We start from the raw sequence: 23,137 nt of genomic DNA on the forward strand, positions 1-23,137 counted from the left end.
CTCAGTTCCGGTCAGAAACATGTGGAGCCTTGCCTCCGCTCCCCACCCAGGAGAGGTGGTATTTTTAGAGGGACTGCAGAATGGGGAGGGTCAGAGGGAGCCGAAAGGACGGGTCCACTGAAGAGAAACCCTTACTTAGACGGAAGATAATAATCGTAAGAGTAAGAGCTGTAATTTTCTGAGACACTTTCCTATTTACCCGCATCATGGCCTGGACTCCTCAGCATCACTCACTGAGGAAGATAAGCAGGTATATTGGCTCTGCTTTACAGACAAGGAAGATGAAGCTGAGAGAAGTTGAGTAAGCACCTGCAGCAGAACCCAAAACTAGGGGTCAGTGATATTTGAGGCCCCTTCAGTTTCTTGCAGTAGAAAGCCATCACTTCCCTCTCTGGTCTCTGGCCACGCCCCTGGACCATCTGCCCAGCAGAGCCCCCTCCACTGGCCAACCCGGACAGGGCAAGGCGCGTGGGAGAACGTGATGCCCCGAGAACAAGGTCAGGGAGGAGGGGTAGTCCCGATGAGGGCTTCATATCAAGTAAACCATGGCTGTGATTGACAACACACCATAAAGGCAACGCTTCAAGAGCTATAAACCTCCAACCTCATGTGAAGCAGGAAAACCACACTCCAAACCCTCTAGACTGGGCGTAACATACTGCCAAGACAAACTTAACCACAGATCCCCCACTGGATTTCCCACCGCTTCTCTCTGGCAGCCTAAGAAGGCGAGTTTTGTCATGTGTGGTTTGTTCTTTCTTCCAACAAGTGGGAAGAACCTGGTCTGGATGGCACCTCCTGCCAAGAGCAGATGCAAAACACGAGCCATGTCCATGCAAGGGCCTTGCACCAGATCCTAACGCCGGGCCACCCTCTTCTGCAGGATCCCTCAGGCCCGGCAACCCTCCCCCACCTCACCCACCCCAGGCCGATGGAGGTGGGGATCAGGGGCTCTGAGTCTGCCCCAACCTCCTGTGGGCTAGAAGGGGAATTGCCCTCCCCCCACAGGAGACAGGGATTCCATTTCCAGGGTCATCTTGCTGTTTTCTCCTGCCCTTCCTAGATCCAAAGTGGTTCCCTCTCTTGAGAACTGACTCATCTCACTAGGAAGAGAAAGGTGGGCACTTAAGGATTTACACAGTGTGCCCATCAAAGAAGAAGACTCTGAGATATTAAGGAGACCCAAATATTACAGTGCTTTTGCAAAGGATGGCTCTTCTAAGCCTTAGATAGCCCTGAGGAATAAATGGAAAAGCTAGTATTAGTATTCATATCCGTGTTCCTATTGGTATTCGTACTGGAACTACTACTGCTATTTGTAGCAGTATGTGTATTTGTATTCACGTTCGCATTAACGTTGGTGTTTATATTTGTACTCACATTGGTATCCACACTCATAGTCCATGTCGCTACTGCTATCAGTATTAGGCCTTAACAGGAACAAATGGTGAGGCACAAACAGCTAGAAAGGCCAGTGCTGTTGCATCTGCCTTCCGTTCTCCGTAAACACTGGAGATCATCTTGGGCAGTAATGACAAGTATAGAGGCTCTTGAGTTCTCTTTAACCTGGGACAAAAACGAGATGGCAATGCACCATCCTGGAGCTCTGAGGCAGGAGAAATTACACAAGTAAAGTTGTAAGCACGGCCCCCAAATCCTACATGTGAGGGCAGGGCTACAGCAAGGTGATGGGAAATTCTGCTGGAAATGAGGACAGGAGGGCAAATTCTGAATGACATTATGGGTTAGGATAAGGGATTTGTTCTAAAAAATGAGTCACCACTGAGGTTCTGGGAGCTCTCTGAAGTCCCAGGACCCAGGGCTAGGACTCTTTCCCTTGCCCAGCACACCACGACACACACATGCACACACACACGCACATACCACACACACCACACATACCACACACACACACACACACCACACTACACACACTCACCACCACATACCACACATACACCAAACATGCACACACACACACCACACACACCATACACCGCACACACCCCACACACCACACACACACCACACCACACACACACCACACATATCACACACACACCACACATGCACACACACACACCACATATACACCATACACGCACACCACCATACCATTCATCACATACCACACGCTCTGCACAAAGCCTCTGACAGTCACCCGTACGTGGCTCTGTTGTTGTGAGAACCCTGGCAGAGCACAGCGAAGCTTGTTAACTTAACCAGAGTAAGTTGGAGGCTTGTGTCACAGGTGCCAGCCCCAGGGTGACTGGTGATAGTTATGTTATTCATGGAGATTCTGCACCACCCCAGCGCTTCTTTGTGACAGGATACCAAAGCCTCAGGCTTCTCAAAGCATGAAGAGGCCTGCTCTTCATGGTACCATTTAGCCTGTGGGCACAACTAAGGTGTAGAGGCCTTTTGTGGGTCGCAGGGCCCAAGGTGCCTGCATCACCTTCATTGTCACATGTCCCTCCAGGAAGGGCCAGCACTGCATATCCCATCCTTCTTTCATCTCACGTCACACTGTGGGAAGACACAATACAAGATTTCACATCTCTGGGACTTTCCACTGCAGGAGGCCAATACAAAGCCATGGGTTTCCTCTTTTCATGTTATTTCACAACATAAAAGAAAGCACCCACTCAGGGAGCTAGAGTCTGAAAAATATTCACGCTCCCCTGCATTAGCATCCCTTTGATCTATAAGGGCAGCAGAGGGAGACACGCTGAGCTAGTTGCGGGCTTCGTCCTTTCCAGTTCATCAGCTTCCCTCCTGCTTTGGGGGCAGTGATTCTCACACATGCCTGGAACCAGGTCAACATCTGGGCCAGTGAAATATACAACTTCCTGAAGCACATTAACAGTCAAGGTTAGGCATAGAGTTGAACCTTTAACATCAGAAATGCAAGATTCTTGTGCTTATATTTCACACCATTGGAAAGAATTCTAGAATTTTCCAACTGAAGGATACCCCAGAGCTCATCTAACTTCATCATTCCACAGACAAGGAAATTCAGGAATCTGTTTTTCCAAGTGTGACCATCTGACCAGTTGCACCAGAATCTCCTGTGGGTAGATTTCTGAGGTCCTTCCCCAGATTGCTGAACTAAGATTTGCAGTGGAAAGCCTAGGAACCTGCATTTTAAACAGACTCTCAAGGAGATCATGTACCTGAGAATGTTCTAGAAGTATAGCTGGTTTGTATTGAGACCATAACAATAATAATAATAACTACAATATTGAAGGGAGGTAAATCTGGGTAGCCCCAGAGACTCATCTCCCCACTTAGGAACTCAGCAAGAGCTAGCTCAGCAGTTCTGAGTAAACCAAGAGAGAACTCTCTGTCCCCAGCCACAGAGTCCCCAAGGTTCCCCCTTTCTAACAAGGCTACTCCCTCAACTAGGAAGCTCACTCACCCATACATGTCCCCTGCCTTTCTGTCCCTATAAAGAGGCAAGGTCATTTTACCGATGCCCTTTCCATGGTATGAATGGTCCTGCTGGGTCCATCCCAAACAGGCCTCTCATTATACTGATTCCACAAACAATTATTGCAGCTCTGTACCAGGCATTGTGCTAGGTACCAGTGATATCATCATGACAAAAATTGGGCATAGCGAGACTTCCCTGGCAGTCCGGTGGTTAAGCCTCCGTGCTTCCACTGCAGGGGGCATGGGTTCGATCCTTGGACGGGGAACTAAGAGTTTGCATGCCACGCGCATGGCACAGCCCAAAAAAATGGGCATGGCATCCAAACGTAGGTTCCCAAGTGACTCTGCTCCAGCTGCCTGCCTGGTCCCCACTGATGCCCTGGCTAGTGATGAGAACAAGGGCTTAGGAGTCAGGCAGGCCTGAGCTACAATCCCAAGTCCACCATCTCCTAGGTGTTACCATGGACAATTTCCCTAAGCTCTCTCAGTCTCCATTTCCACATCTGTAACATGAGAAAAATAAGATCTACCTCTACCTACCTCTCAGGTTGTATTGTGGATTTGAGACAACCTTCATAAACACCAAGAACCACATCTGTACAGCAGGTGCTTGGCAAACGGAGTCTATCACCATTGCTATCACTCTGTGTGCCCTCGGACAAATGACCTAAGTCTCCCAAAGGACTGTTCAACCTGCCAAATATTTGTTGAGCACCTACTCTGTGCCAGGCACTGGAAACGCACCATGAACAGGACAAAGTCCCTATCCTCATAGAACTTAGATCCAGAATAAAAGAGATTAAGTGACTACATTAGTTTACGAGAACTGCTGTGATGAAGTACCACAAACTGGGTGGCTTAAGAGAAATTTATTGTCTCACAGTCCTAGAGGCCTGAAATCCAGTATCAAGGTGTCAGCAGGGCTGGTTCTTTCTGAGGGCTGTTCCACGCCGCTCCCCCAGCTTCTGATGGTGTGCTGGCAGTGTTTGGGGTTCCTCGCCTTGTAGATGCACCACCCTGATCTCTGCCTCCGTCTTCACATAATGCGTTCCGTGTGTGTGTCTGTGTCTGTCTGCCTGTCTCTGTGTCCATATTTCCCCTTTTTTAAGGACGCTAGATATTTTGGATTAGGGTCCACCCTAAGGACCTCATTTTAACTTGATTATCTCTGTAAAGATGCTCTTTCCAAATAAGGTCGCATTCTGAGGTACTGGGGTAAGGATTTCAATATATCTTTTTCTGAGGGGACACAATTCAACCCATAAGAGTACCCCTTTCCATCCACTCACTCAGCTTCATTTGATTTCTGAGTCTAGTTGATCCCGCACAGGCCTCCTTCTAATCCAGCTTAATCTCCTAGAATTGGGTATACACAGCATGTTCAGTGTTCTTAAAGCTTATCTCCAAGAACCATCTCTGTCTCTCTCCTCTCTGCTCTCAGGAAGGTAAGACTTTGACCTTTCCCTGTTTCACAAGAGGGACTGGCTGATGTCCCAGTAGGGGCTCAGGTCATTGCCCAGCTCCTTTTCCCAGGTCTCCAACTCCAGTCACCTGTCCAACATACACAGTGCCTGATGCCTTGGATAGAGGCTTCCATACCCCGCACCCGGTATTTCCTCCTTTGAACATAGTCACCTCATATAAATGGAGAATGCACCTCTTTATGAAATTGCCTATCTCTTGCAGCTTAAGTTGGAAGAATGTTTACTTATCTGGCCCCGGGGAATCATAACCGTCTTGCAGCGTATGTCAACAGTCACTCCATAACACCATTCATTCTTACTGTCTGAAATTACAGAGTGTCCCCCCCAGGATTCACCTCCAGTGGTTAACAGACTGATGGGCTCTGTCTTCCGTGTCTCAGGCCTCAGAGGGACAACGTTATTGGTTCTGGTTTGTCCCCTTCAAAAAAACAGCATCTCTTGATGTGAAAAAGTAGAGGGACCAGCCACCAGGAACAAGCCTCATCGCAAAACTTCTATAAATGCCCAAACAGAAGGAAAGTCAATGACTATAAAAGAATGGCAATCTTTAGATTTAGTTTAAACAAGCAGTTTCTAAAGGCCAGTAAGTGAGCCTGAGTGAACCTGAGATGCATTTAAAATACAGACACCTGGAGCCCACCCCACATTCCCCCCCACCTACTGAAAATCAGAATTTTGGTAGTAAAAGGAGAGAATCTGTATACTCCCATATCCCACAGGTATCTCTGGGGCCCCTGCCTCCCAGCTCCCAGCCCCGCTGCTCCCAAGGACCCTCATGGTATCCGTCCCCCAGGCCCGCCTACCCCCGTGCACCATCTCTCCACTGCCACTTCCATCTTCTTCTCACTCCCCACAGTGAGTCGCTCTCTCTCTGAGCCCCCATAGCACCTGGGTTCCCCTCTGCAGTAGGACTTACCACACTCACTGGTATTGTTGTTCACTGGTCTGTCTCCCCAGCTAGGCCATGAACATAGGTAGGATATGCATTTCTTTCGTGCACCCAGCCCAGGTCCTGCTCATCACATCCGTGCTGCCTGCCTGAACGGCAAACTGAACCTTCCCTCTGTGACCACCTGGTAGGCAGGTTTCCTCTCTCCCTTTCTCTTTCTCTGTGTCTGTCTCTTGTCTCTTTCTGTGTGTTTCTCTCTCTCTCTCTCTCTCTCTCCCTTCCCACCCTCTTTCTCTCCCCCCACCCCCCATCTCTGTCTCTTGTCTCTTTCTGTCTCTCCCTTTCTCTCTCTACCCCCTCTCCCCCCGTCATTCTCTCTCTCTCCCTCTCTCCCCGCCTTTCTCTCCCTCACCCTCTTCCCTCTCCCCCCACCCCCACCCCCCCGCCCCACTGTCCACCCTGAACTCTCACTGGGAACTTCCTCACACTGCTGTGAACTGGTCCTTTTCTCTTCTGTCTCTCCCTTTGTAACCCCCAAGTGTCTAGCACTGCGCTTGGCATCCAGCAGATCCCTGTAGCTGTTTGTGGATGGCTGGTTGGTAAAGACACGGGGTGGTACAAAGGAAAGAACTCAGGAATGTAGAAGACATAGTTCCAGTTCTGGCCTCACATCTGGACAGTGAATTTGCTGCATAATCCTGAGCTCATTCCTTGACAGCGATGGCTCTTGGCCTCCTTATTTGTAACTTGGGGTTTAGTGCTCCTTCTGTGATGCAGGTAGGTTAGACAGGGTGAGGGAATGGTCTTGGGTCCCTGATGAGCCCTAGTTCCTAAGTCTGCTGGTGCAGAGGTGCCCTGAGTAAGGAGTAGCCCAGCCACAGTGGCACGTCCTATGGGGCAGTGTAAACACCCCCAGACCCCCGAGCAAAGGGGAAGGAAGGCGAGGGAAGGGAAGAGGCAAGACTCCCCACTCGGCCAGCAGACCAGCCCCAGGGGCTGAAATCAAAGCCGGTCACCCTCAGGCAGGGAGTCTCGGTCATGCCAAGGGATTGCCATCCCCAAATCCGTGACCCACTGGCTCTTCTGTTGAGCCGAATACTGGCTGAGGGAGCCAAGTCATCGTCCTGAGGCCAGAGCTGAGTCCACTGCACCTCTGACCCAGTCAACAAACTGCCAGGTAAGAGGCAGCATGCAGTGCAGGCCTGCCTGCACCCTCACAGCCCTGGGGTGTTGAGGTTTTCACCACATCATATACAATAGGAGGGCGTCAATGCTTCCAGGCGATGGAGCTGCTGGCTGAACTGCCCATGGAAACCGATGCCTGGCAGACACTAGGAACAGACACTTTGAGATGAACCAACCCTGCCCAGCCTGCAGAACAGAGGATGACACTCCTCTCCCGGAAGCAAGACTGTCTGAAGGAAGCCCCCTAAGTGCTCCTACCAGGACCCGGGAGGATGTCGCTGCTCTTCCTCCCCAGGAGCAAACAGGTGAGCACACTGGGGGCTTTGCTAAGCATCCAGACCCCGCAGCCCATCTCAAGACATGTACAGTGTTCCCTGCTGCTGCTCCTGCAAACCCTCCTTATTCTTTTTCTACCTTATGTGTGCACCATGGGAGAAAAGCTGACACCAGAGCTGGCAAAGGAGACAGCTGCCTATTTGCTGTGATTTCATTCACTTGTCCAGCAAACACATGTCATAGGTTGTGCCAGCCTCCCACGCCTGGAATGCGCAGTGACCCTCCTCTGCCGAAGACTGATGAACTTCCCAATAAGAAGACACCTGGGGTTCCTTAAAAATCTAAAAATAGAGTTACCGTATGATCCGGTAATCCCACTCCTGGGCATATAACTGGAGAAAACTTTAATTCAAAAAGATACATGCACCCCAATGTTCACAGCAGCACTATTGACAAGACATAGAAGCAACCTAAATGTCCACTGACACATCGACAGACAAATGGATAAAGAAGATGTGGTATAGAGAGAGAGAGAGAGTGGAGTATTATTCAGCCATAAAAATAGAAATAATTCCATTTGCAACAATATGGATGGACCTAGAGATTATCATACTAAGTGAAGTAAGTCAAAGACAAATATCATATGATATCACTTATATGTGAAATCTAAAACATGATACAAATGAACTTATTTACAAAACAGAAGTAAACGCACAGACATAGAAAACAAACTCACGGTTACCAAAGGGGAAAGTGGGGGGAGGGAAATTGGGAATTTGGGATTAACAAATATACACTACTATATATAAAATAGATAAACAACAAGGTCCTACTTATAGCACAGGGAACTATATTCAATATCTTGTAACAACCTATAATGGAAAAGAATCTGAAAAAGAATATATATATATATCTATCTATCTCTGAATCACTTCACTGTACACCTAAAACATTGTGTTTTAGGTGTACAGTATTGTAAACCAACTATTTAAAGTATAGTTGGTATTGTAAACCAACTATACTCTAAAAAAAAGAGAGAGGGACTTCCCAAGTGGTGCAGTGGTTAAAACTCCGTGCTCCCAATGCAGGGGGCCTGGGTTTGATCCCTGGTCAGGGAACTAGATCCCACATGCATGCCACAACTAAGAGTTCGCATGCTGCAACTAAGACCCAGCATAACCAAATAAATAAATAAATAAATATTTTTAAAAAGAGAGAGATTTGGTTATGGTGTCAGTATCACGCCTCTGGAAGAGAAGGCACAGGAGGTCTCTACTGGTCATTTGCAACTCACCTAAATTACTTGCTCTTTTTCAAAGTCAGTTTTCAGGTGTGGAAGGAAAAGAAAACAAGAAAACTCATCCTCACCTTTCAAGACATGGCTCAAATGTGTCCTTGACAGAGGTTAGCTTTCTCCTGGAATGAAAACTGCATCTTAACTTTTCACAACTTGTTTGTATCATCCAAGTGCTATGTCTTGTGCTGTCTTCACAACATCCTTGCAAGTTAAGCATGGAAACCAAGTATAATTTCCCCACTAAAAACAACCCTCAAAGTGTTTGTCATCTTTAAGAGAATCTGACACTTTTTATTTTAATTTTTAGCAGAAAAGTATAAGAATTTTAAGTCTATAAATAGTTGTGGCATGTTTAGGAGAACTTGATTTACTATAATTATTCATTTATTGGATACAAGAGTAATTTAAATGCCCTAGAGGGTTTTGCTTATTAATATTGTAAGTATACCCTGCCAGGCATTTGAAGTGTTTAAAAAGTAAACATATTAAATTTATAAATGAGGTTGAAGATGTTTAATGGAATGTAATTAACTAAGTTTGTAAATGGGACTAATTTTAATCTGTGTCCATGAGTTAATTGAAAAATCAATGAACAAGTGAAATTATTTTTTCTCATTTTTAGTGCTTTTCTAGACATGAGGAGATGCAAGAATTGGGCTCATAAAATCAGCTCCTGAAAATATCTAACTATCTGAAGACCTGTTCTGCCAGTTTTTCCCAGAGCACAGAGTGTCTCATTACTGATCTCCACCCTGAACTCCTTTCAGGGGCTGTTGAAGGTCAACAGCTGCAGCAGCACATGATTTTAATCCTTGTAGAGGTAGATGGCAAGTGCCAATGGCAAGTGCCAATTTGTAGTTGACAATACTCTCCTATAGAACCTCCAGAAGGAATGGAGACCAGCCAACGCCTTAATTTTAGCCCAGTAAGACCAGTTTCACACTTCTGGCTTCAAAAGTTTAAGATAACAAATCTGTGTTGTTTTAAGCTATTAAGCTTGTAGTAATTTGTCAGAGCAGCAACAGGAAGCTAATACACCCTCCTCCATCACCTCTAGGCCTCTAATGTACTTCTTAATACAGCCCCCGACTTGCCTGTTTAAAAGTGAACGCCCCCCACTCACCCTGCCCCTCTTTCCCACTTTATTTTTCTCCTTAGCATTTATTACCATCTAATATATAACATATTTTGCCTTTTTTATCATGTTTATTTCTATCTCCCCTCTTTAACACATAAACACACAAGGGCATGAATTTTTGCTTCTTTTGAATAGTTCGATCACATAGTAGGTGCTCAATAAATAGTCAATAAATTGGCTAAATAATTTAACTTGAATAGAGTAAGTATTAATTTAAGACTATGGAATTATAAACAACCCTTTAAGACTATGGAATTATAACAACCCATATAACAGCCCTCTCCACCCAAAAAATGTTCCACAGTTTTGTGGTGGTTGTCCCTTTATATTTTCTTAATACAATTTTAGAATCAAACAGAACCTGTTCTACTCACAGTGTCACTCAGACTGGAAGGGGCATCAGAAGTGAGGAGTCATAAAAAGAACCAACTGCATAAATAGCATTGGACAGAGAGGTTTGGAGGGGGAGGTGTAACAAGTGAAATACAGAGCAGATGTGTCCCCATCCAAGCCTGAGCCTCAGTTCCACTTCAGCTGTTTCCTGTGCTCAGAGTACAGGAAATCTTTGGAACTAAGAGTCAGTTCCCTCGTATAGTATAGGTGCATGTATATCTCTAGGGAAAGAATCCATCAGTTTCACCAGCTTCTCAAAGGGGTGAGTTTAGGGATCCTTGTCCTAGAATCAGCCATTTGTCTGTAAATATTCTCACTTGGATTCCAGACCATACCCACCCAATATTTGAACGAATTTAATAGATTGTTGACAAAATAAGTGTCTGATGACTGTGATCAGTTGTTTCACTTTTAAAATAATTTTTCTGGACTTATGCAACCTTAGTCCAGACTTTGTTGGAACATCAGCTTTTCACCTGTAGCAAAACTATTCAAATTTTTTCACCGAATAAGTTCTTCCCTTAAAGCTCTAGTAACATAGGCCTGGTCTCACCCCTAGGGAATTCCAACTTTTTACAGAAGAATTTCTATGTCCTTATTCATATAATCACAGCAACATATCCTCCCTTCCCTCCTTCCTTCCTCGTGCATTTATTAAGCATCTACTATGTGCTAGTCTCAGTGATGAATGAGACAGTATTCCTGCCCAAGCTGCTCAGTGTGATGGAAGGGATCGACGTAAGTAATCAATGATAGAATGTGGTAAGTGCTCTCACAGAGATACACAGGCACGGAATGGTGTGGTGATTAAGAACATGGGCTCAGGACTGGGCTACTCAGTTTCAAATCCTGTCTCCACCTCTGTCTAACCACAAAACCTTGCACGTGTTTAAGTGACTGCGCCTCATTTCCTCAAAAAGATGGAGATAAGGAGAGCACAGACTTTCTAAGGCTCCTGCGAAGATCAAATGAGACAATGCACGGAAGGTGCTCAGACAGCACTTAGCACCTGAAAAGAGTTCAGTAGGTATTCAGAGCTCTCTGTTATTGGGCAATGGAAGCTCAAAGAAGGAAGTGACTAAAAGGGACTGACTCCACCCAAAGGGGTCTGGGATGGCTTCTCAGAGGAGGTGATAAATGATGAATCCTTTTCCAGGAAGGAAAAAGGATGGGCATTCCAAGGAGAGGGAGTGAATATCCAAAGTATCCTGAGGGTGATAGGGAACCAGTGAATGTTTTTAAGCAAGAGAATGTCATGAACAGATGTGTGCTTTAGAATAATTTCTTGGGTAGCTGAGCAGAGAATGGACTGGGACACTAAGAGTCTGAAGGCAGGGAGATGAGTTACAAAGCTGTCAGTCACTCAGGTAAGAAATGAGAGAGGCATGGAAGGAGGCAGAGGGAAGGAGAGGAAGCAATGGCTTTGGAGGTAGAGTTACTGACATATCTGGTGAAGGTAAGGGGAGGACCAGGACAGAAAGAAAATGTTTATCTTTACAGTCTTCAGGCCTCCTTCCCCAAGGCTGACCAGGATCTCACTGAGCAGCCATCAGCCACTTGGCTGGTAAAGATGAAAAATCAGACCTTCCCCTAAGTGAAGGGGCTTTCAGAGCACATGGTCAGATTCACCAGGTCTCTGAAAGTGATTCCTGGAGCCAAGGGAGCAAACAAAGCCAAACACAGGGAGAAGGTAAAGGGAGGTTCTGGGAAAGCAGAGACAGCACCTCTAGGTGCCATGACATGAGATCCAGGGTCTTTCTCTGGATACTTATTTAGGGTTGGTGAGCACTTGTCAGACATGAGTGAAACTCAGAGGCTGGCCCAGAGGAAGAGAGTAACTAACAAACTGTAAGAAAAAAAGACAGGTCTCCCCTAGCCCTATCCCTTGGCATTTGCTCTTAGTTCCTCAATGAACAGGACTGCAGGACACAAATACCCAGGGTATGTGGAGCCAGGGGCTTTATTTACCAGCCTATCTCATTCTGCTGCCTGAAACTCAAGGGGAATTTCCTGGGGTGCTCTCAAACATCCATCACTCAATCACATTATGCATGCCAGGGTTGTTGTTGTTATTTGTTTTTTGTTTTTGTAAATCTGTGTCACAACGAAGCCCAAATGTTAAATATTAAACCTCTAGATCTATATTTCCCTGTTGTGGTCACTGCTGCGGCCGTTTGTAAGTGCCAATACCCAAATCTCCAAACATCTGAACACTGTTCCTCCAAGTATAACCACCCTTCAGAATTTAAATAGGGCTTCCATCTAGAACTTTCTTTTGTTCTTGAGATGCCAAGTCTGAGAGTTCTGAGACCAAGAGTAATAAAGATATTGAGTTTTCTGCAAAGACTACGGCTGCCCAGCCACCATAAAGAACCAGAGTGTGGCTGGAAGTGTCTACTCCTCTCGGCCCCAGCCTATCCTCTCCAGAGAAGAGACCCCTCAAGAGACAGGGGTCCCTGGCGGCCCTGGGGAACTGACTGCTCCACCATTTCCTGCTGCAAATCTCAGCAATGATTTTTTACTCAAATTTACCCTGCTCTGGCCCTGCCTTCTGGGTCTCCTCCTTCCTATGAATAGTTTAGAAGATAACAAACAAACAAAATGTAGAAACACTAGAGATTTACACAGTCCAAAGAGAGGACTGGGACATCGAATCCCCCAGTCCCCATGATGAGCTCTGGTGTCTAATCAATGCACCTTGTCACTGCTGCTTACTGCCATTTGGTGATACTACTGAACGTGGTTCTCAGAAGTTGGAGAAAGAGCCCACACTCCTGCAGAGCTAAGTTTAGCCAGTGAGGCTGCAGCTCAGGTTCCCAGGTTGCAGCTCCAAATGCTCAGTGATTTCTGGCCCTGCACACCCGTGTTCCAAGGAGCCAGATGCCCAGCCTGCTATGGCCGCAAGCTCACCGCTCCCCCACCTTCACTTTGCTCTCTATACCCAAGGAATCACACTTCTTTTCAATCTGTGAAACTCAAAGGATCTTATCACAACCTCTCTCCCAGATAGGTTTTCCCCAAATAGAACCACCAGCCCAACTCTTAAAAATGGGTTATAACAACACCCTTAAGGGGTCTGTCTTAGTCAGCTTGGGATGCCATAACAAAACACCATAAACTGGGTGGCTTAAATAATGGAAATTTATTTCTCACAGTTCTAGAGGCTGGGGAGTCCAAGGTCAAGATGCCAGCAGATTTAATTCTTGGTGAGGGCCCAATTCCTGGCTTGCAGATGGCCACCTTCTTGCTGTGTGCTCACAGACAGAGAGAGAAAGGGCTCTATTCTCTCCTCCTCTTCTTGTATCAGCACTAATCCCATTGTGGGGGCCCCACCCCCGTGACCTCATCTAAACCTAATTTACCTCCCAAAGGCCCCACCTCCAAATACCATTACATTGTGGGTTAGGGCTTCAACATGTGAATTTGCAAGGAGACAAAAACATTCAGTCCAAAACAGGATCTAAAATCAAAAAAAGGTTTGGTTGTCTCTTTTTCCTTGAGAAAGGAGCTTCTTCAAAGCTAAAAGGAGATTTGTTTTCCCCCAAAGCCGGCATGATTGATTTGTAGAGACTTCCCTCTGTGGAACAAATAAATGGGAAACATACACATAACACAAGTTAAACTTTCAGCAGGATGAACTTCTGCACATCTTGATAAGCTATGTAGTGATATGGACCATGGGCCTTGTTTTTCCCATAATCTACTCCAATGACTCTCTCTGTTCATGGTAGAGCACATGTAGCAGAGGATCCCACAAAAAGGGAAATATGCGCAAACGCTACTCATGCTTTCATAGAAGTTGAATCCCAGAGTTGACAGGGATTTTGGTATCACTCTATCCACCCCCCAATCAATGCTTTAATCCCATCTATATCTCTGCCAACAGTTATTCAGCTTATTGTAAATACCTCTAGTGCCAGAAAACTCACTGCTTTCTACTTTCTTGCTTGTTTGTTTATTTGCTAGCTCGCTTCTGAAAACACACATTTTTGCAACGCTGCGAGTATACTGTAGCAGACAAAGCTTGGGCTTTGGTATTAAACAGACCTAAAAATTCCAGGTCTGCCACTTGCTGTCTGGGTTTAGGGAAATGTCTGAACATTTCTGAGCTTTAATGTTGTCATCTGCTAGAAAGAGGGAAAGAGCAATAATACCTACTTCCTGGATTCTTATGGGAATTTATTAATTATAAAGTGCCCACTATAGAATAGGTGTCAAGGTTAGTTCCTCTCCCACCTCCTCATCACCCTCCCTTTTAACCTTTCATTCATTTCCTGCAATACAGATATCTTGACTGATTATTTGGGTTAATTAACATACCATTGATAATAGCACCAGAAAAAGCCATAAAGGAGTCATTATGTTGAAAAGGGAGACGTTTGCCTGGCAAGTAGACTCATAAATCCATGATGATAATTAATGTCCTCACTTGATTGCAAATTCTTCAAGGGCATGGATCTTGTCTTATGTCCCTCATAGAATCTACTATAGGTCCTTGTGTGTGGTAGAAAGTCAATAAATGTTTATAAATTTAATTATGTTGTCTTCTATAAATTTCATTTCAAAAATATATACAGATCATGGCAAAATTACAGACAACATTTGGTTGTCTAGTATTTTTGGATTATCAGCTCCTACATGGGGATGTAGAGGCTCATCCCTGCATTTAAACAGTCAAGAAGAAAACTTATATTCTCCAGGACTGGCTGTAACCCTGAGGGCTATTGCCTTAATAACTAGGCATTAAGTACCAATCAAACTTCTGTAAAATTTATTTTCATTATATGCATGATTGAACCCCATTTGTCCATTTAGGAGACTGGTGTATATGAAAAATTTATTCTTAGCTACCCTTTTATTCCTAGTGCCTAGCCCAGTGACTGACAATATTTCATGGGTGGATAGACAGAAGGATTCCTCAATTTTTACTCTACTTTGAGTATATTTACTGAAAAACATAATGAAAGTAGAATTTAGGATTATATTAAAAGATCTGATATACATATTATTTACCTAAAATAACTTCAATATTCACATTATAATGTAAGTTTTAATACTGCACTCTATGTGGTTGATTGAGCTATTATATTAGGTATGGTCAGAATATAAGTTACTCCAAAACTATAGAGATAAATCATCCTCTGTGAATGAATTTGGTACAAATCAATATATAATGATGAGCTTAACCACTGCAGAAATAACCCTTCCCAAGAGATAGTTTGTAAAGGTGTTACTTACAAACTTAAGAATAACCTAAATCCAACTAAGGTGATTTAAATGTGACTTCATTGCACGACAAAGGAAACCATAAACAAAGTGAAAAGGCAACCCTCAGAATGGGAGAAAATATTTGCAAATGAAGCAACTGACAAAGGATTAATCTCCAAAATATACAAACAGCTCATGCAGCTCAATATCAAAAAAAACAAACAACCCAATCAAAAATGGGCAGAAGACCTAAATAGACATTTCTCCAAAGAAGACATACAGATAGCCAACAAACACATGAAAAGATGCTCAACATCACTAATTATTAGAGAAATGAAAATCAAAACTACAATGAGGTATCACCTCACACCAGTCAGAATGGCCATCATCAAAAAATCTACAAACAATAAATGCTGGAGAGGGTGTGGAGAAAAGGGAACTCTCCTACACTCTTGGTGGGAATGTAAATTGATACAGCCACTGTGGAGAACAGTATGGAGGTTCCTTAAAAAACTAAAAATAGAACTACCGTGTGACCCAGGAATCCCATTCCTGGGCATATACCCGGAGAAAACCATAATTTGAAAAGATACATGCACCCCAGTGTTCATTGCAGCACTATTTACAATAGCCAGGACATGGAAGCAACCTAAAGGTCCATTGACAGAGGAATGGATAAAGAAGATGTGGTATATATATGCAATGGAATGTTACTCAGCCATAAAAAGGAATGAAATTGTGTCATTTGCAGAGACGTGGATGGACCTAGAGACTGTCATACAGAGTGAAGTAAGTCAGAAAGAGAAGAACAAATACCACATATTAACGCATATATGCGAGATCTAGAAAAATGGTATAGATGACCTTATTTGCAAAGCAGAAATAGAGACACAGACGTAGAGAACAAACATATGGACACCAAAGGGGGGTGAATTGGGAGGTTGGGATTGGCATATATACACTATTGATACCATGTATAAAATAGATAACTAATGAGAACCTACTGTATAGCACAGGGAACTCTACTCAATGCTCTGTAGTGACCTAAATGGGAAGGAAATCCAAAAACGAGGGGATATATGTATACGTATAGCTGATTCACTTTGCTGTATGGTAGAAACTAACACAACATTGTAAACTATACTCCAATAAAAATTAATTTAAAAAATTTAAAAAAAATAAATGTGACTTCAGAGAGTCAAACTAGAAAGAAGGAAAATGTTACAAGAAGATATGCGGTCCACAAGCAGTCTTGTGTAGCTCTCAACACTCTGCATTATCTTCTTATATTGTATCTGTGCAGGCTCCCTTCCCCCATTAACACTATAAGCTCCAAGAGAGTAGGGAACCTTTCTTTTTCACTATGGCATCCCCAGCTCCTAGCACAGAGCCTGGCACTCAGTACAAGTTGGGGTTTCTAGAAGAGCCTAGATGTTCCCCTTTTGTCCCCTCCACATTCTAGACCACTTGGGAAGAGACCACTCAGGAAGCAATACAGCAGCTTTCTTAATGATAAAGCTGGAAAGCCAAGAGAGTTCTTACTCTCCTTTCGCGGGGAGATCCTGGAGAAGGGAGAGTTTGGTCTCCAGGACAGACCGTCATTGCATGGAGGAGTCTAGGAATGTGAAACAAATACTTGTTGCCTGCAGGGAGTCAAGGCCTCTTATTGTCAAAAGTTGTAGAGGGCCTGAGGCTTTACCCTACTTGCAAGCTAACAAGCTAGACCGCAGCTGTTTCATGGATGCTGGCAAGAAGATATGAGACCTCTGGATCAGAGACAAAGGACTTTATTACTCACAGCAAATGCAGTAGCCAGTGTCAGCATGATGTTCACCCTAGTTGCCCCCAAAGGTCCCAAGGGAACAATGCATGTGTTTCTAGATGGGCCCTGAATATGCAGAGGATTATTACAGGGGAAGAGGTCAGAGCTTGGATGTTTCATCTCTTTTTTAGCAAGTTGAGGCAAGTCTGCTCTTTGTCCAGGGGAAGTCGTTACCTCCTTTCTCAAGGTTGCTCACCGCCAATGCAACCCTGAGTGATGGCCTGAGTGAAGAGCAGTCAGGCGCTTGCATTCATGGCTTACACAGGAAGAACATTTAGAGATGCTCAGGGCCCATCACAGAATGCCTCTTCCGACACCAATCAAATCAGGTCCCCCTTCCCTTGAAAGGGGAAGAGGAAGGTGAGGAGAATAGAGAAGTGTTATTCCAACACTTCTCCCTCCTGGGGATAGAGCAGCAGTGTCCTTGTGGGAACACTTTTCAGCTTTCGCCAACTTAAACCACTGGGATTAATAAGCAGGTCAACAGGCTTCTGGCTACCCCTCTTTGGGGAGGGGAACAGCAGTTTATCAGATAATCCTGCTCCCACATTTGCTAGAATATGCCCAAACTCACAATTGTTCCCTTGTACTATCCTTTTGGAACAAGTGGTGGGCGATTCATATTTCACCTGCTATGATGGTTTTTTTGTTAACCTGGCTAGGCTATAGTACCCAGTTATTTAATCCAACACTAATCTAGGTGTTGCTGTGAAGGTATTTTGTAGATGCAGTTAACATCCACAATTAGTTGACCTTAAGTAAAGGAGATGGCCCCTGATAATGTGGGTGGGCCTCATCCAATCAGTTGAAAGGCCTTAAGAGGAAAACTGAGATTTCTCTGAGGAAGAAGAAATTCTCTCTCAAGATCACAACATTAGCTCTCACGTAGGAGTTTCAGCCTGCCAGCCTTCCCTACAGGTTTGAGACTTACCAGCCCCCCACAGTTGTGAGCAAATGCCTTGAAATATACCCTACTGGTTCTGTTTCTCTGGAGAAACCTGACTGATAGGCCCACATACCAGAAATAGGTCAGAAAAGATAATAATTAAATAAACCCATAGCTCTGCTGCATCCGTGCTCACCACACACCCTCTTACTGCTTATGCAGGGTCTCAAGTCTCTGACACCTAGGGGAACACAGACCTCAATAGTTCAGCCACAGTGAGATAACAAGTTGGCATCTTGGCTGCACTGTGCGTATTTTCCAAACCAAAATATCAGAGTACCAGGCCTGACAGATAAAAACATACTTACAGGAAAAATTGGAGAGCATATTTGAAACTGGGTCTGTTCCAAAAAATCAGGATGTACAATTGTTGTATGTAGATATCATTCAGGTTTGCTTCACCCCCATCAGTTCCCCTGGTCCACACAAACTCTAAATATACCTCACGAAGCTTCTAGATACTTCAAGATTAAGGATCTCCCAATTATTCAACAAATATCCAATGAGCATGAAGCAGGCCAGACACCATCTTGGCATTTTTTAAAAAATTTTTATTGGAGTATAGTTGCTTTACATGTTGTGTTAGTTTCTGTTGTACAACAATGTGAAACTGCTATACGTGTACATATATCCCCTCTTTTTTGGATTTCCTTCCCATTTAGGTCACCACAGAGCATTGAGTAGAGTTCCCTGTGCTATACATTAGGTTCTCATTAGTTATCTCTTTTATACCATCTTCGCATTTTAAATAAAAGGAACAGGATACCATTCCTAGTCACTGATAATTCAGAGCCTGCTGAGACAGATGGGCAAGTAAGGAGGTGATTACAAAACAGGAACACTGGTGCCCTGACAAAGCCAAACCCCAGGTACATCCCAAGACTGCACCATCCAGCCCCCAAGCCCTCACAGGAGAGCTTCCCTTCTGTGCCATTTCATCCCTTTTTAAATTCAACAAAGGCTAACTGTAGTGTCCAATGTAACTAAATTCATTTCTCTGCAGGCTAGGGTCATTTCATCTGCCCACATCCATAGCTCTTGATCATCTGAGGAAAAATCAGAGTACAAGGTCCACCCCACTGATAGCAATCCAACATCAGCCTGGCCCTTTGACCTGCTCAGGCAGGCCTCATGGTCACCAGTGGCTATCCCAGGCCTCTGAGTCCAAGGACCCTTTCCTCACACGTTGCTTTTGAGAAAGACTAGACTAAGAAACATTAGCTCCTACATTCATCTCTCCTAAACTGGCCTCCCCCACCGGCTAATATCTCTGGACTGTGGAAGCTGCTTTCCCAGAATCTGGGGCAGTGCCTGGTCCAGTCTAAGTGCTCAGCGCCCGATGCTGAAGGGAGAGAGGGAAGAAGGGAGTGAAGGAATGAAAGAGCCTTTACAGATGAGAAAATTCAGCAGCAAAGTGAAAAACACGCCAGCCTGCCAGAGGGGGGAGTCCTAGATCTGAGTACTGTCAGCTCTTAACTTTCAGTGTGACTTAGGGCAAACAGTTAAACCTTTCTGACTCCCAGTTTCCTCATCCGTAACGATGGGATCATAACAGTGTCTGCCTCATAGAGATAAGATGAGATGTCTATAGCGCACTCAGTCAAGTGTCTGGCAGACAATTAACACGCTATATAAGTTAATTTCACTGTAATAATCCTCATATCACCACTCTGGACCTGCAATTCCTCACCTACAAAATGAGGGGTTAAACCACATGACCCCCAACACCCTTCAAGTCCAACAGCTCTGCCACTTGGTAAGGCAGAAATGAACTCTTTTTACATCAGCCCCACTTCACAAATGACGATGACTGAGGAGAGCAGAGGTGCTGGAGCCCAAGTTTGAATTCTGCCCCAAGCACTCAGCCCAGCTCCAGCATCCAGTTTAGTACGATGCTGTTCCTAAATCCAGCTGAAAGGCTTCCATCCCTGGCTCTGCCCTCCCCAACTTGACTTGTGTCCTGCCTCTTGTTGCCAGACTAAGCTAATATTAAATCTTACTGTTCAGCACATACTGTGTTGCTATTGATTGTCACATTGTGTCTCAGATTAGTTTTAATGCTTTGTATATTCAGCCATGCAGAGCTTGCTAAAACTAGTCCAGAGTCACCTCTCAACTCCCTGCAGGTTTCAGAATGTTTTCAGGACTGTGAATTTCTTAGAAGATTGAACCAAGTGTTCACTGAACAACTGGCAACTTTCATTGGACAACTGACATTGAAAAACTAAGGAAAGGAACCTCAAAATCTCTGTCTGCGAAGAATATAAATTATGAATGATCAATTTCAGTGACTCCCAGTGCATGAATCATTTCAGTAATAAAACTGTTTGGGGAAAGACGGAAGGATTGTGTCTCTTAATCTTACTCTCCCAGAGTTCTGTTATTAAATGTGTCCAGGGCCAACAATGGGTTATGGATTCATTTGAAGAATCACATAATCCTTCAAAACTATCAGGACGCAAGCGGAATTTGAAAGTGGAATTGCACAGAAGATTTTCTGCTCACTAGAGTTGGTCAGTAGGGCTGAGGCATATGGGTAATTTTTCTCTCATTAACGAATCTTTCAATACTTGCAAAGTAACTGCACTTATCTGGGACAAACCAGGTAGAGTGCTACAGCTTTTCTTATGTCATATTCTCCTTCCCCAATGAAAGAAAGCTTCCACTTTCTCTATAAAGGTTGCTGTCATTTCTCTCTATTCCTTCCTCCAAAAAAGAAAATCACAAGTTTAGCTAAAATTTAGGTTGCAAAATGTTTCACAAGTTAATAGTTCATTATTCCATATTGATTCCTGTTAGTGCTGACTCCTAAGTAGACTGTGAGATTCTTAGCAGCAGAAACACCAGCAGAAGCTTCCCCTGAGTTCTCCCACATGCCTAGAACAGCAGTTCTCAACCAGGGCAATCTTGCACCCCAGGGGACATTTGGCAGCTACGGGACACATTTTGATTGTCACAACTGGGCTATGGCGGCTGCTACTTGGCATCGGGGGGGTAGAGGTCAGGATGCTGCTAGACATCCAGTGCATAGGATGGCTCCCTCAACAGAGGCTTTGCCTGCCTGAATGAGCGTTCTCCAGAGAAACAGAATGAATAAATATATAATTTATATGTATTTCTATTTAATATTTTATTATTCTTTCATAATATTTATAATATAATTATTACCCTTTATTATATTGCAATATAATATAATTATAATATAAATATAAATATTATATTTATATTATAATATATTACTATAATATAACAATGTTATAGTATATTAAATATATTATGATACATTAATTATATATAATTATATAATATATTACTATATTTAATATATTAATACAATAACATATTATATTAATATACTACAATATTATAATTATAATATATTAAAATATTACAATATTATAATTATAATATTATAATACTATAATGTTATAATATTACAATATTATAATATTGTGTGGAATTGGCTTACACTCTTATGGAGGCTGGCAAGTCCAAAATCTGCAGAGCCAATGTCTTAGTTCAAGTCTAAAGGCCAGCAGGCTGCTATAGAACCTGAAAGAGCTGATTGATGTCCCAATTCAAAGTCCATTATTCAGGATGATTCTCTCTTACTTAGGGAAGAGTAAGCCTTTTGTGCTATTCAGGCCTTCAACTGGTTGGATGAGGCCCACCCAACATTGGGGAGGGCAATCTGCTTTACTCAAAGTCACCAATTTAAATATTAATCTCATCCCAAAACACCCTCACAGAAACACCCAGAGTAATGTTTGACTAAATATCTGGCTACCCTCGGACCCAGTCAAATAGACACATAAAATTAACCATCACACCACCAAAAATGTCCATAGGGCTGTGGTTGAGAAATTCTGATCCAGAATCATTCTAGGCACATAATAAATGCTCAGAAATGTTTGTTGATGGAATACAACCAGCTTGTGTTCATGTTAAGATAAAGGAGGGCTCAAAAGTGGGGTAGGGTGGTCAGGGGATTCATGGAGGAGATGGGCCAGGTAGAGAATTGTACATATAGGTGGAACTTGGGTGGACAGGAAGGATACATCCCAGAATGGGAGAAGCCACATTCCGTGATGCATGCAAGGGAACCCCGTCAGCTAAAACCCTAAAGACACACTCGAGACTACAGGGCTCTTAGTAGAATAGAACCCACTGTGAAATTTGAATGAATGACGCGGTCTTGTTTTTAAAACCATTGAAATTATGTGTTTTGCGGAAGGAGAGTAGGAGAAAATGGACCTTTAGCACGATTTATATTTATATAAATAGAGCCACTAGTTTATATTAGCACATTTTACAGATGAAGGAACTGAGACAGGAAGACATTAACCACAGAGTTTGGGAATTTTGCTTTACAGTTTGGTAAATGTGCTTACGTCTGCTGACATGAGTTGGAGGTTATTAGCGACGATACCATTAATGTACAGGATTATGTGGTGTTTACAGTGCTGGCTCTGGAGCCAGGGCATGTGGGCTCAAACTGGCTCCACCACTTAGTAGATCACAACCTTGGGCAAGAGGCCAAACTTGTGAATAGTAAATAAGTTCATACATATAAAGCAGGCAGAATAGGGCCAGTCAGGCACATAGAAAATGCTCAGTCATGTTGGCTGTTCTTATTATCACCATTCTTTTTAACCCCAGTTCCTTAACACCAGCTATAAGGTTCTGCTGAATTCCCACCCCAATAAACAGCATCAAATCGTCTGGTGACAAAACGAAGGAGGCATTAGCAAGCCCCTTTCAGGACTTTCCCAACTATTTTCAATATGATACTTGCACAGATCTCTCAAAATTAAGTGATTTCAATGGCACTGAGTTTAAACCATTTTCTCCTGCAGCCTCCTTATTAAGCTTGTAGTTTAGACAAGCAAACAGCAAAACAAGCATGTACAAGCTTTGAGTAGCCAGCTGAGAAATGATGCCACCCAAAGGGGTGGGTGTGTGTATGGGTGGGTGTGAGAGAGAGAGAGAGAGAGAGAGAGAGAGAGAGAGAGAGAGAGAGATGTGGGGAGAGGGAGAAAAGGAGGATGTGTACCAGGACAAGCTGGA

The 23,137-nt window shown here is 43.9% G+C and overlaps 1 long non-coding RNA gene across 1 annotated transcript in view; it reads left to right on the plus strand.

Annotated features, from left to right (window-relative positions):
* The window catches only part of LOC309654354, a 498,770-nt gene that overhangs the window by 157,656 nt on the left and 317,977 nt on the right, over nucleotides 1–23,137 (plus strand). The window lies entirely within an intron of this gene.

This window comes from Balaenoptera physalus (genome assembly GCF_965194825.1).
Source record: "Balaenoptera physalus genome assembly, chromosome: 2".
NCBI lineage: Eukaryota > Metazoa > Chordata > Mammalia > Artiodactyla > Balaenopteridae > Balaenoptera > Balaenoptera physalus.